We start from the raw sequence: 15,535 nt of genomic DNA, 5'->3' as shown, positions 1-15,535 counted from the left end.
GGAATGAGATGAGACTAATTTTTCTGTAACGCTAAGGGTTTAATGGTGTTCGAAACACTCTGACAAATGTCATTTTCTGTTAGGAGTCGTTTTCTTTCTGCTAACGGATATTTATGATGTTTTTAGAATTTTTGTCTATTACGAAGTTGTTCGACGTTTTTATGTTGTTTAATTTTGATTAGAAATTATGTGCTATAGTTACTATTATTTTGCATGGTTGTTCAAAATGGTGAAAGTATATTTTAAGATAAATTTAATAAGTTATTATTATGAGTCATTTTAATTAGGAAAAATAGTTTGATCTACAAATAACTAAGTAGTCAAAAGAATTTTCCATATATGGTTTGATGATGTGAGATCTTCTTGTTGTATTGTTTGGCGAGTGAGGTCAACTAATTTTGTAAGATGTTAAGATACTTAATGCGATCGAAACACTCCGTTGATACCTCCTCGTGGCCAATATGTCATTTTTCGTCGGGAAGTCAATTTTTTTCTGCTACTCGACGTTTATGAAAATTTTGAATTTTTGTTTATGACGATGTTCTTATTATTATTTATGTTATTTAATTTTGATAGAATTTTTTGTACTTAATTATTGTAACTTGTGACAAATATTTGGTTACTAAGTTTTGTATGGTTATGGTTATAAATGAGTCATTATGCCTAATTTTAATTAGGCATGCATATAGCTAAGTAATCCAACAATGGTTAATTTGTTATGGGTTACAAATTTAGAAATGTCGAGGCACCAAATTTGGTGTGGGACAACGGTTAATTTTCCTTAATGACGAGAGGCACTAAATTTTTTCTCGAAATACTCTGTCGATTTCTCCTCTTAGCCAAGATGTAGTCATTTTTCGTCGGGAATTCATACCCGACGGTTAGTTTTTTTCTATAACGATGATGTTGTTCTTATTTATGATGTTTAATTTTGACTGGACTTGTAACTTGTGACAAACATTACATTACTATATTGTTCATGGTTTCAACAAATGAAGGTATATTTTAAGATAAATTATTATAAGTCATTTTAATCAGGAAATATTTTGGCTAGCAAATAGCTAAGCAAACTATGGTTAATTTTTTGAGTTCTAAATTTGGAACGGTCCAAATCTAGTTGGTGATGTCTGAGGTTTTTATTCTATAGTTCGGGATTCGGGATGTTGATTGATTTTTCTTGGTGGTGAGGCACCTAACGGGACGAAACACTCTATCAATGCCTTTTCTTTTGGTCAATACGTTGTTTTTCATCATGAATTTGTTTTCTTACAATATTGGATGTTTAAAATGTTTTCGAATTTTTATCTGACAATGTTATCGTCTTTTTTTATGTTGTTTAATTGTGATAAAGTGCTTGTAACTTGGAACATTATGTTACTAATATTCTACATGGCTTTGGATAGAATGAAAGATATATTTTAAGATAAATTTAATAAATTAGTATGAGTTAGTCATTTTAATTAGGAAATATTTGGCCATTAGATAGCTAAGTAATCCAATAGTGGTTATTATATGAGGTTTTTTTTTTTTAACTTTTAACAAGTTTGCTATAGCCATTTGGGTTTTTTCATCTTATAGTTTATTTATTAGTTTTTTCTTTTTCCATATATTTCCATGCCTGCCCAATAGGTATTCTTATTCAATATATAAGTAGATATGTTGTTTTGTTTATGTGTTTGGAAGGGTAATTTGGTCTTTCTACTTCCAACATATTACTATATAAATATGTAATTTATGTATTTACAATATTGAGATTAATACTAAAGTGTGACGAACTTAGAATTGCTAGATCGAATTTATGTATTATTATTTTTTTATTTAGGTTAATTTTTTTTACGTTATTTCTTTTGTTTCTTTTATTATTTTAGATTATGTGTTTTTAAATATATATATATATATATATATATATGAACATCGCAAAATTATGATGAAATAGTTAAATAAAATATTTAAGGTATAAATTGTAACAAAAATTATTACAAAATACAAGCGAAACAAATCTGTCTTTTTTTTAAAATGTGAAGTCATTTCATTGATACATATAATTAGGAATATCACAAAATTATAATGAAAATAGAAACAAAACATTTACAATATAAATTGTGATAAAATTCTTACAAAATGAAAGAAACAAAAAACTTAAAATAATCAGTTTTCAAATAAATTCAAAATTGATTGTTCCACACCAATTTCATGCCCCTCTTTGGAGAACATCCTCTTCCTATCATAATTTGTCCTGAATTTTGTAAACTTTTCTTTCTGTCTTTAACATCTTGCTTTCTTTAATATTTCCTTAGATCTTATTGACGGTTTTGATGACTTGCTAATAAATAAATTTGATATCATCACTTTTGTTTAATCTCGTAACCAAACTTTTTGTCATCTTTAATAATTATTTGGTTGTGCATATCTTTCGTCCCCTCACGAAATTCTTTTTCGGATCCTCTATTGGCTTTCAAATCCTCTTTGACTCGACACATGAGAAGTGGATTCCTCTTGCTACCCCTTTTTTAAAATAAAAATCTTGTGCTCATATTTTTTTTTACCAAAACAATGTCTTTTTTACTCTTTAAATTTTGAGTGTAGATCATTAACTCTTTAATTATTTGCTTCCTCTTAAGTCCCTTTAAAGTTGATTATTGGTCTGTCCATTAAATTAATGACCACCTAATGTGGTAACTTCACTTAAATAGCTTTTTGTTGGTTGTCACTATAATTTTGGGCTTTATAAAATTATGTATTATTAAAATGATTTTATTTTTTTTAAATATCTCTACCAATGAAAAATTACATGTTATGGAGTCTCACGCCATTTTGTAGAGATGAAAATGTGTTTAGTGTAGGATTGCGAGAGAATGTCATGTAAAGGAACGTCAACCTAGTCGATATAAATTCTTAAAAAATGATTACATTTTCATTGATGAATGTATCAACACGAAAAGTTGTATTAATTGCCATAAAAACAAATCAAAGTAGTACAAATTACATGATCAACTATTAACTATAGTCAATTGAGCTAGTATAAGTGAAAATAAACCAAAACAACACTTCAAAATCCTATATCAAAGTTCTCGATGAACTAAGATTAACTTGAATATATCTTCAAGAACCCACATCAACATGATGAAGATGGTTTGGAGCTTTGAGTCTTTTACCATGAGATATAACTTTTCAGTCCTTTGAATCTTGATCTCGATATTATTATTATTATTATCATTTTTTTTGGTTGCACACGTTGATCTATTCTGATTTTTAGGATCTAGTGTTTGGTGTTGATTCCGGACCTCTCACTTTATACATATTTGTGATATCTTTATTTAAAAAAAAACAAAAGTGAGTGAGTGAGATTTGGATAAAAAAGTATAGGTTTGAAATGACAGCATTGGCAACCTACATGATAAGTGAATCGACCATAACTCATTGTCTCACCCATTAATTAATTAAAAATTCAACACACATAATTCACACTTTTTTTCCTTTGGGTTGAAACCCAAAATCAAATACAATCTAGTTATAACAACAACTCTACCAAACTATCAAATTAAACCATCATTTAATCAAAAGATCATTAAAGTACACAAAAAGAGCTTCAACAACCATCTCCCTTATCACAAGCAATTGCATATTTATGTCAATTATGATATTAAAAGAACCAAAATCAAGACATGATCTTCAAGTTGTTAGGAGTTTGTTGGAAAACCATGAGTCAATTAATTTGAAAGTTTTTCATGATAAGATAACACCTTTTTTTTTGTAGGAACCACTTGCCCATAATGAAAGTTTCTTTTCTTTTCAAAAAGGTTAATATATCATGACTTTGTTGGTTGTAACGGTTCATTTAATATTACAATAATAATAAAAATGAAAGACAACAGTTACATAATCACAAACCAGACATATCACTTACATTTTATCATCAAAGATGACATCAAAATTCAGACAAAAAAAGTACTTTTTTTGTGGGTATGGATTAATGGGCTAAAAGAGGAATACTAAGCTGATGATGAGAAGATGAAACAATCTTTTTTAGATGTATAAGAGTTGAAGTGGGGACTGAACAGGGGTAAAATTGTTTTTTTTACTTCCTAACGGAGACAAAGTTTAACCTTTTCCACGGAAATGGAGGGAATCAGATTAAAAAGCAGATACAGAAGGCAAATAAGATGAACTCTGAGTTATATACTCGTGTGTGTGTGTCTACTGTGTGAGAGAGAAAGAGAGAAAGTGAGAAAGTCAGGGAATCTTCCCTGCAAAATTAGCTCAGTTTTCACCACTTTGATTAATTTCACTGAAATTTAAGTAAAACCCAGTAAAATTCTATGCCTGCAGTAAAAATATCATTTTGGAGTTCTTAGTTATATTTCTCGCAATTCAACTGAGAATTAGTGAAAAGAAAAGATACCCATGAAGAAATTCGGCATCTTTATCATCATTTATCAACGAATTGACTTAATTCAAGTGAATTTTGGTCAAAAGACATGAACTTTTGATCTAATACATGTAAAGGTAAATAGGGTTTGAAGGAAAGATGAAAATTGAGAATTACCTTGATAATTAACTATCTGGGTAAGTAAAATCTTGGATCAATTCATCCAAATCCATAATTGCCATAGTTTCCCACAACTTTCTTGAACTTCTTCTTTCCATGGATTTGATCTAGAGAGAGAATGAGAAATATAGATCAATGTTTGAGAGATGTAGTTCAAGAAAGCTGTGGAAAATCATGACAGGATTTGTGAATTCTTCTTTGAATTATCTTCTGAAATATCATAAAAATCTCTTCTTTAGAGAGAGAAATCTAACCCTAGCAAGAAATTTGGAGATGAGTAACGGACCACCACGGATCGCATATCTTTAATATTTCCAATGCCCTTTATAAAGAGTTAGCGTCTGGGGACCGGTAGACTCTTCTGCATTTATTTCTACTTTTTTTTTAATTAAAATAAATAATATTTCTACTTTTTTTATTAAGTATAAATATTAATCTCAATTCTCAACCACAATAGAATAACAAATGGATACATGAAATTACAAGTTAATAAACAGGTTAGATTGATCTAAATGGAAAACCTAGCAAATGCATGTGTCTTGGTAGTTAATTGTAAGATTAATCATGAATTTTCTTAATAATTTAGTCTCTCTATCGCTCTCTCCTATCATTAACTCTCGAAACTCTTGCAAGGCTCTCAAACAGTCCATCGAACTGTCGGAAACTTTAATTGTCCCAGCCTTGCTGGGTAAGTGATCAATGCTAAGATAATAAAATTAGGCAGGTCAACTACTAGATTGCATATGTTCTCAATTATATTGACCCTCAATTTTGACTCTATAATTCCATAAATAGGCATAAATAAATTGACTTTGAAGTTATGAAATCTTAGTCTTTACTCCGCTCACAAGAGTTTAACTTTAAAAAGCGTGTAATTAGTAATATTAATCATATTTGGATCCAAGCATAGAGTTTATGAAGATCAATGATGTCATGTGCATTTGATGTTCTTTATTTTATTTTGTCTCTGTTTGTATTTTGGTGTAAATTTATATTATTTGGAAAATTAAAAAAGGAAAAATAATATGAAGGAAAAACTTCTTCTTCTAGTTTCTGGTAATCAATCAAAACTACTTTCTCTCCTTTCATATTATAATTATCTTGATTTGTTTAAGAAATTGAATTTAAACAAAAAAAAATGATTCTCTTTCATTAATTAGCCTTTTTCTATATATATGCTTATTTTTATAGACAATGTGATGTCAAATTATTAACTTATAAGTAATTTAGACATTAATGTTTTCATTGATATTTTTAATATTTTGACATTAGGTGTTTATCTTTATTTTTTAAGTTTATATATTTTATTTTGATTAAATTTGTGACAATTAATGTTATAACTTGATTTGCATTTATTTTATTTTTTGCTACAATATACGTGATTTTTCATGTCTATTAATGGACGGAAAAAATGTTTTTCACATTTTTTAAATAATATTGCGTTACTCTCAATTATAAGTAAAACTTTTAGATTTAGTTTTATAGATAGAATGACAATCTTCATTTAGGAGGGTGACAATAGGATAATTGAATTGCTTGAAGATCAAATTACAATTGTTTTTATTAATTACTTATTTTAAATTATGCAAATAATTTGACCAAATGCAATACAAGAATTGTTTTATATATATATATGTTAATACGATTTTAGGCATGGAACTAGGTTATAAATGAATAAAGTGAATTTCCAAGTTAATTATCATTTTAAATAATTAGAAATATATGGAAGAAAAAGAAAAGGTTATAAAAGGAGAAAATGGTATGGGGGAAGAAATATAATTAAGTTAAAAAGCATAACCCATTCCCATGACATGTGAGTGGCCATGTGATGATAATATTTGATGTCCTCTCTTATATTTAAAATTAATTAAAAGGTATGGGAAGTATTATGGTCCCCAATACATATGTTTTAAGCTAGATTAATAATATTAATTATTTATCATTTTATCAAAATCACTCATTCATTTAGTTTCTCTCTCTAGATCATTTTAGAATTCTTGAGAAAATTAATAATTGTCAATTTCTATTTAGTACTTACTAGTCCCATAATTGTGTGTAAGGAGGTTAAAATATGTTATTTCAGAAAAACAAAAATTGAATATATAATTAGTACATTAATATTATATAAATTTGATTTGAATATTTTTCTATATATATGTCACTTATTGTGTAAGTCAATGATTTTTTTTAATGATTCTTTACAAATAAATAGTAATAGTTTGATTATCTCCATTGTCAATGGGATTTCTATCTCACCAGATCAATGAATATTTGTTTGTTTAAAAAATGTTCAATTTTTTACTTGGATCAATTAAAATATATTTTTTTTAATCTTTTTATTAAAGTTCGTCAATCAAATCTATTTTTTTTTATTTCAATAACTTGATTTATCAATTAAAATATATTTACTTTAATTTTTTTTATAAAATTTAAATTTTAATATATAAATTATAATAATTCAATCCATTAAAAATCCAAATAATTTACTTTTTCATTATACAAATTCAATTAAAAATAAATAAAAATCCTAAATAATTCTCACAAACTTTAAAAGTACACACCTTTATATCTTTTCTACATCCATCCTATTTTAAAATGAAAAATAAAATAAAATATTTTTTTAACAAATAAAAATTAGATAAAACTATTTAAATTCTCTATTTGATATTTCATTGTTAATAATATTAGTTCATTTTAGATAGTATTACTTATTTTTCTTTCCATATTCCACTTAAATACAGTAATGGATTGTAAATATTTTTGAAAAAAAGTTGAAAGTAAACATTGTTATCCCAATAAAGGGATAAATAATTCAACAAATACCCACCCTGTATTATTATGATTATTATTCAAATATAAAATAAAATAAAAAATCACTATTATTGCATGTGGCCTGGTCAAGGGAGATTGCTAGCTTTACAGTTGTAAAATAGTGATCGAATTTATTTGAATGTAACAAATTGGAGCTGTAATAAGCCACTCAAATGATTCATTATATCTGTAGGCTATATATAGAGATGCAATAATTTAAACATAGTTAAACCCGCGTTCAATTATGTAACTATGATTGAAATATATGATATATTCAAATAACCGAATCAAATAAATTTAAACACATAATATATTAATTAAAGTTATGCTATACAATCTTTTTTCTACAACTATACTATAACTTGAACTCTCCGTTTTTGTTTAATAAGATATTTTTGTATGAAATTATTTTTATGCATGTGTTTTTTAAGTTAATTTTGTTTTTGAATAACAAATTTATTATAATTAATTTTAAAATACCTCGAATATTTAATCATCGGATATATTATCTAATGTAAAAGCAGATTTAAATTTATCCCATAAAAAAAATAATTTTCACTTTAATGTTCTTTAGTTGTTGATATTGTTTGTCATTTTTATGTTTATTCTGATTATTTCTGTTCACAAGTCTGTATGAAATTTGTTTTCTGAACTGTTTATTAAAAAAAACTGAAATGATTTAATATATATAATATTGGGGTGGGCAATAATGAGGGTTAGATTAAATAAATAAATTAATTAATGAGATTTTGGCATGCAGTGCGTTTAGTAGCAGTTAGCGGTGTTGGCAATGGGGCCATGGGCCTTATTGGTGGGCCATTGAAATAATATTGGGCTTTGGAAAATAACAAAAGGTCCGTTACTTTCACGTCGTCCACCGTCTGCCTGTTGCCGGCTGCGTCTCTCTCATTGTCTCTTTCTCTCCAGTTGTTGACAGTACCACCTTAATTTGTTCGTTTTTGTTTATTTGAAAATGGTTAAATTATAACTAAAAAAATATCACATAAAAAAATTTAAAAAATAATTACCAAATAGATTATCGAGCTCGTAGGTACTCGAGAAAAACTATTAACTCCTCGACGAATTCTACTAGTTTTCAGAACGAAACTCAGAAAGTGTCATAATAATAGCGTTATGAATGATACGAATCGGACGACTACGATCATTGAAAGTTTTGTGATTTCTCTCCAACCAAATAGTCTACTAAACAATAATTTGGATTGTAACCTAAGTATGTAGTACTGTCATATTAATCGTATCAATCCAAATTATGAGTAACTACTTAAAGATTCAACATCACCCAATGAATCATAGTAATACTCAACAAAAGACTCAAAATACTAGCATTTTTTCGACAATGTAAAAATAAGTGAGTTATCGATTCAATCTTCTCGTGATACATACGACAACGATTAACCATAATATAATATTTTTTCATTTACATACAAGAATTCTACCGTGAATAACGCTTTATTCAAATAACGAGATTTTGAATGATATCTTTTATTCAAAAGTTTTCTAACAATAAAATACATTATGCTCTTTCAGTTTGAATAAGTAAACAATTATTCATTACAACATTCAATTCATTTAACCAAAATACGTTAAATATAATATATATATATATATATATGTCAATTTTTAAATAACCCAAATCATTTGAAAAATCTGAATCCAAACAGAGCTTGTTCAGTAATAGGTTATTTAAAAATTAAGAGAGAAAAATAAATTAATTAGGATGAATGATTTTGAGAGAGAATTGATTTTTTTTTTGGTATTAATATATAATTATGCAAAATGCATTTTAAACGTTATAAAAAGAAGAAATAAAATTATAAATATGAAAATGACGTAAAAATTTTAAAATACCAAAAAAATCAAAAATTTCTCATCCCCCACAAGCCCACCTTTTTCGAATTGAAGCGAACATGTGTAATATGATTTTTTTGAGACGTTCGTATCTATAATTTTTCCATTCAAAAACTCTTATATTTCTTTTTTTTCAAATCGTCCACCACATGACGAGAGTAATTTATTTCAATCGTCTATAACGAACGTTGTTGTTAAAACTTCATTCAATTCATTTGACCCATAAAAGTATTGATATATAATAATAAAATAATAAATAATAATTTAAAATGTAGGTTTTTAGTGTTTTGGACCTTGTTCGATTAGGGTTATTGAAATAACTTAGAGAGAAAATAATGATTAGTGATGATTTTGAGGAGTTAGACATATTTTTTTTATAAAAATATTTAAAGGAATATATATATATATATATATATATATATAACATAATAATTTAAAATATATATTATTTTAGTATTTTGATTAATGAATTAATTAACTTGATGGATTAAAAAAGTAATGAAGTGATATCTGATTTTTTTAATTATTTTTTAGATTATTTGAATAACCTAAAACCGAATAATGCATTATTTAATAAATTAAGTAATGTGATTAATGAAAATTGTAATGAATTAAATGATCTTATTAACAAGAAAAGGAGTGAAATGACGTTTTTTTTAATTGAGGAGAACTAGAATCAGATCTTAAAGTTATATTTTTTTTATTCAAAGCGATTTCAGATCAAATCGAAGTCGAACTTTTAATCCGACTCTTACATATAATCTCTTGGTACAGCATGAGTGAAATAAAGTTTGTTTGAAATATTGGAAAACCGAATATACCCACGAAGTAATTTTTGTGTTTGAAAAATGATGATAGGGATCCTAGGCAAGTAAATTTAGGTAAATTTAGTAGGAGTGATTCATGGTATGAGTTGCTGTTCCATCACAAGTAGTACTACAAGTACCGATATAGCAGAGAAGAAGGACCTAAAACCAGAACCAGACCTCCGTTCTCTTTACGGCGTCGTATCAGACCTACCCCCACCACGTGCCCTCGCCGGCGCATCTTTCGCCCCCCCCTTTGTTTCTATTACTACTCCTCTATTATATATATATATATGAAAAAAAAAACTCCTTCATTTTTTATTCAAAATTCAAATAGGCCATTCAATTTTTTTTGATTTATCAAATTGTTAAGTAATTTTCACTCCTCTCAATTCATTTTGTCTGTAATGTAAGTTATTAAAATCATTTTTAAATAACATATTATTCGCATGTTTTTTTATTAATCCATTTATCAACTAGAGCTAGTTTGACTAATTAATTATTTTGAGATTTTGTTTTGGAGATTTTAAGAGTTTTTTTTTTTTAAATCTCCCTTGCATCACTATATTTTAATCATCAAATTATTATTTTTATTAACTTAAATATATTTATTTATTAAAAAAAAATAAAATTTAAATAATAAAAACATTATAATAATTTAACAAATTAAAAATTAAAATAACCTATTTTATTTAAAAAAAAAACAAAACAAAACCCTCAAATAACAATTATGAAAGAACCCTAAGAGCTCGTTTGATCTGAGTTATTTGGGGGTAAATATTGGGTCTTATAAAAAACAGTTGAATATAATTTGGGAAAAAAACTGATTTTTTTAGTATATATTACTTAAATATATTTATCTTTAATGAATAATAAAATATTTAAATAAGAAATTTTTTGATATTTTATTTAATTGATTGATTAATTTAATAGATAAAATGATAAGAAATTTGATAATTGAGTTTTTGAATAAAATCCCAACTAACCAATTTGAGACAAGCCTAAGAGATATCAAAATAACTTATAATTCCTTTTTAAAAAATTAAATTTTCATTAAATATAAAGTTCCTTTTAAGAGTTTTAATATGTTATTTAAAAAATTCTATTTGAAATTAGATTATAAAAGATTGAATTGTTTACTAATTTTTTAAAAATAAAAATAAAAATAAAAGATAACTGAGATATTTTTGAAGATTATTCAATAACTCAATCTTAATTAACTTTTGATTTATTATCATTTTTTATTTTGTATATGATTAATGTATATTAAAAATATTGTGAATCGTTTAAGCAAAACGACAAAATATGACATGAAAAATAAATAAAAAAATGTCACTCAATAGGTTATTGAGCTCGTAAGCTCGCGAGAACAACAATTAACTTCCCAACGGACTCTATTGATTTTCCTGAACGAATCTTAAATAGCGTCATGATAATAACATTATTAATGATACGTATCGGACGACTACAATAATAGAAAGTTCGACAATTTCTCTTCAACCAGATAGTTTATCAAAAAATAATTTAGATAATAACTCAAATATGTAGATCTAAATAACTATCCAAAAACTCATAAAATACTTTAAATATAAGTCTATCTCAATGTAAAAGTTAGTGGGTTATCAATTAATAAACATTTGGATTGTTGATAGGTAGATGAGATTAGGCTAAAATGCAAGCATCAAACATATATTCAATATACAAAATTCACTTGTTTACTTATAAGTGAAAGATTTGTATGGAATCACTCCTAAATCCAAAATTTGTTCTCTTCTTATTTTATTTTAATTTAGTAATTTTGTAAGACCTATATATATATATATATATGTTTAAAATGTAGGAGAATATACATGTTAAATAATCTCACATATTGTACCTTTTTATTTCCCTCTCTTTTTATTTTTTTTGGTATAATATTATTTTACTTGTAAAAATCCATTTAGTTTTCAAAACATAAAAGCATATTTGTAAGAATACATGCTCAAATCTTCATATTCGTTTCATTTAAAATAAAAGTATTAATTTATTTTTATTATAAAAGAATCATTATTAATATTTTAGTTCAAAATACTTGGAAATTACCAATTTATATATCTAAAAGTAATTAGATACCCATAATAATGTAAAGATTGTTTATAACACTAAACAAAAATCAAATTCTACATTAATAATGACTTTCAATATATTTTTATTATTGGTAAAAGTAGAAATTAATCCATTGAATAAAAAGGAAATAGAGCTTAATTAAAAGTGAATAAATACTAATAATTATTGGAAAAAAAATATGATACTAGATAGTTGTAATATATATAGGTATGGAAAATTCAAGTGATGAATCAAACATGAAAGTAAGATTTGTAAGTAAATATCATTTTTAACATTGTACCTCAATTTTAACTATATATATATATATTGTTTTGTCTTTCATTTTTTATTTTTAACGAGATGTGGTTAGCTTATGTTCATCTTAACTAATTCTAAAAATATTAAGTACAGTTAATTACTGACATAATCTTATATTTTAAAAAATACTAGAGATGGGATTAAAACATGTACTATCTCACAAAACTTATGAGTTAATTTTATGACTATCATTATGATTTTGATAGAGAAATAAATTGGATGGTAATAAAAAAACAAAGCTTCTGACCAAAATTGTGTATATATATATATTGTATTTGACTAATTTATTTGAATTTATAACAATTATTTTTTAAAAAAGTATTAGTTTTGAAAGATTTTATTACAAGGTTCAATAAATTAATTAACTTTGTAAGTGAAAAATGACAATATTTACATAAAACTAATTTAATTTGATTTTGTTGTACTGGTATAATTATATGTTGTGGGGGACAATTGGACAAAGGGATTGTGCTGTTCTGAGTAAGTTTAGGGACCACTTGTGCAACTACATGTTTGGCTTGGTTGTGCAATAATATGTACAAAGGCTGTTACAGATATTTATAAAATATTAATAAGACAAAAAAGTATATTTTTTAATAATATATCATTTTTTTAAAAAAAAAAAATGTTATTGGATAATGTCTATTTAACCGACTTCATGCTAATCTCAACTAACATTCATATATTCGTCCTACATTTATTCGTGAAGGTATTTCTAAGTTTTATTGGGTTGAAGACCCCTTATTTCCTAAATGAGACGGTATCAATACATTAGAAAAAAAATCAATATTGAATTATTAAAGCAAAAAGAATTGAAGCTCATAAGGAGAAATTGAGAATTTGTACGATAGGAGAACAAAATATTTTTCTTTCAAATCACTTCTTATATACTTATATACTTGGTATTTATCGTCTTGGCTTGATCCGTCTTCGACTTCAATTCGGCAGCTCTAACAATCTCGTCATTCTCTTGCCGCTAAAAGCTATTATAATGAATGCCCTTCTCTAGCATCTTTGACTGAGATCAATCATCAAGTGAGTTGCCCAGGGTCAGAATCGAGTTAACGGTAAGAAAACCGATTGGTGCTCTAAGTCCTTATTTTCTTGAAAAAGAAAGACCACATGTAAGATGCCTCTAGTTAAACCTCAGGATTCAAACTCTTCGTTCTTTCATTCATGCTGCTGAACGAACATAATTTAGAACATGTAATCTTAATCAGAGGGAGGAAGGTTAAGAATTTATCGGTGTGAGATATCACATTGTTTAAGAAACTTCTTTTTTCGATATTGATTCGCATATAAATTTCGAAACTATGCTTATAGTTAGACCATATCTGGTCTGAAAAAAAATAAATGAAAAAAATAGCATGTCATATCAACAAAGAATTCAAAAAAAAAAATTCTTACTAAATTGGTACAAAACCATATTTAAAATTAAAAAAATGAATTTAATTTCAAATTTGGTCTGAGAGAATAAATGGATACAACCTTATGATTTGAAACAATAGTGTGTGAGTTTTTTATTTTAAAATAAAAGGTGCTATAACTATTTCAAACTCGCTTCCTTTTTACTTTGTCAATTTCGAGAATATCTCCCTCCTAAGTCTAATGTAAGAGATTAAATACAAAATTATATAATTAAAACAGATGATCAAATGCAATTCATAATAAAATTCAAAATCAATCATTCAACTAAGAAGACTATATAAGAGAATATAGAAAATGAGATAAAAATTAAATTTTTTTTTCATTCCCTTAATTTTTTTTTTCATGTCTTTAATAACAATGCTAATATGAAAAAACATTTAATAGTGAGTTTTAGTTTTGACCATTCATGAATATTTTAAAATATTATTTCATTTTAAGTTTGCTCAAGAAAGTCACATTTTATCGTTAGTATATTTATACAATCTTCATATCATTAAAATATTAGTCATTTATGGTTAAAGTTGACCACGGTTTTATTCTATGTGAAAAAAATCACAATAAAACTACAACTAAACACACAAATACAAAAAAAAAATATTAATTGAGTTGAGTCATATATATTTTTTTTAATAATTAAACCTGTTTATATTAAGTCAATTATACTCCATCAAAATTCAACCTAACAAAGACTGGAGCCTGGAGGTATATATTTATTCGTTTGATAATCTAATAATTAATTCGACATGTTTTAAAATATCAATATAATAATAATTTTAAACAAAATTATTTTTATTAAATAAATACGTAAAAATCAAATTGATAGATCTGCAATCTGTACATCATAATATTAATTAAATATATTTAGACTTTTTGAGTGTTGTATCTAATTAGTTAAATATTTAAATAAAATTTGTATATTCGATCATAATATATCAATTTTATTATATAAAACATTGTATTAGACTCTATATTCAATATAAAATAATTTTTTTAATTAAATATGATAATATAACGGTTAAAATTTAAATCGATTTTAATATTCATTTGTAAGTTGTAACTATAATAAACACAATTTTTCTTAAAAATAAATAAATAAGAAGTTAAAAATAAATAAATAAGAAGAAGGAAAGAAAAAAAAATTATACTGGGCTAAATTTGTTTGCCTGACACTTGGTTTAGTTTGGTATTGGGCTGACTAGTTGAATAGAACCTTCTATTTATTTAATTATCTATATATATATAATGATGCTTAATTTTTAAAGTGTCCGGATTGCCGGGTCGAGAGCTGTGGTTAATTTGGATACTTGGGTCGGATTGTGGGTTGACCCGTTTTTAAATTTAAAACGGTTAAAAATAAAATTAAAAATGCTAGAGGTATGTTTCGAACTTGCAACCTAACAAAACAAGTACAACTCTTTTACCAACTAGGCTACAAAGACTTTATATTTTAAATTCAACACCAAATTTGATAAACGCGGGACGTTTTAATATTAATATAAGTTCAACTTTTTAACTAACTAATCTATATATATATATAATATGCTTAATTTTTAAAGTGTCCGGATTGCCGGGTCGAGAGCTGTGGTTAATTTGGATACTTGGGTCGGATTGTGGGTTGACCCGTTTTTAAATTTAAAACGGTTAAAAATAAAATTAAAAATGCTAGAGG

At 25.7% G+C, this 15,535-nt stretch overlaps 1 long non-coding RNA gene across 1 annotated transcript; it reads right to left on the bottom strand.

Annotated features, from left to right (window-relative positions):
- Nucleotides 1-2,895: 2,895 nt before the first annotated feature.
- On the bottom strand, nucleotides 2,896-4,847 carry LOC124936252. The gene is made up of 2 exons (XR_007099098.1): nucleotides 4,804-4,847; nucleotides 2,896-4,656 (listed from the first exon to the last, which is right to left on the bottom strand). It is a non-coding gene; the product is annotated as an uncharacterized LOC124936252 (long non-coding RNA).
- Nucleotides 4,848-15,535: the final 10,688 nt, after the last annotated feature.

This window comes from Impatiens glandulifera, chromosome 4 (assembly GCF_907164915.1).
Source record: "Impatiens glandulifera chromosome 4, dImpGla2.1, whole genome shotgun sequence".
In the NCBI taxonomy this organism is placed as follows: domain Eukaryota; kingdom Viridiplantae; phylum Streptophyta; class Magnoliopsida; order Ericales; family Balsaminaceae; genus Impatiens; species Impatiens glandulifera.
The sequence above is the reverse complement of the archived record's forward strand: the minus strand, read 5'-3'. Positions and strand labels throughout refer to the sequence as shown.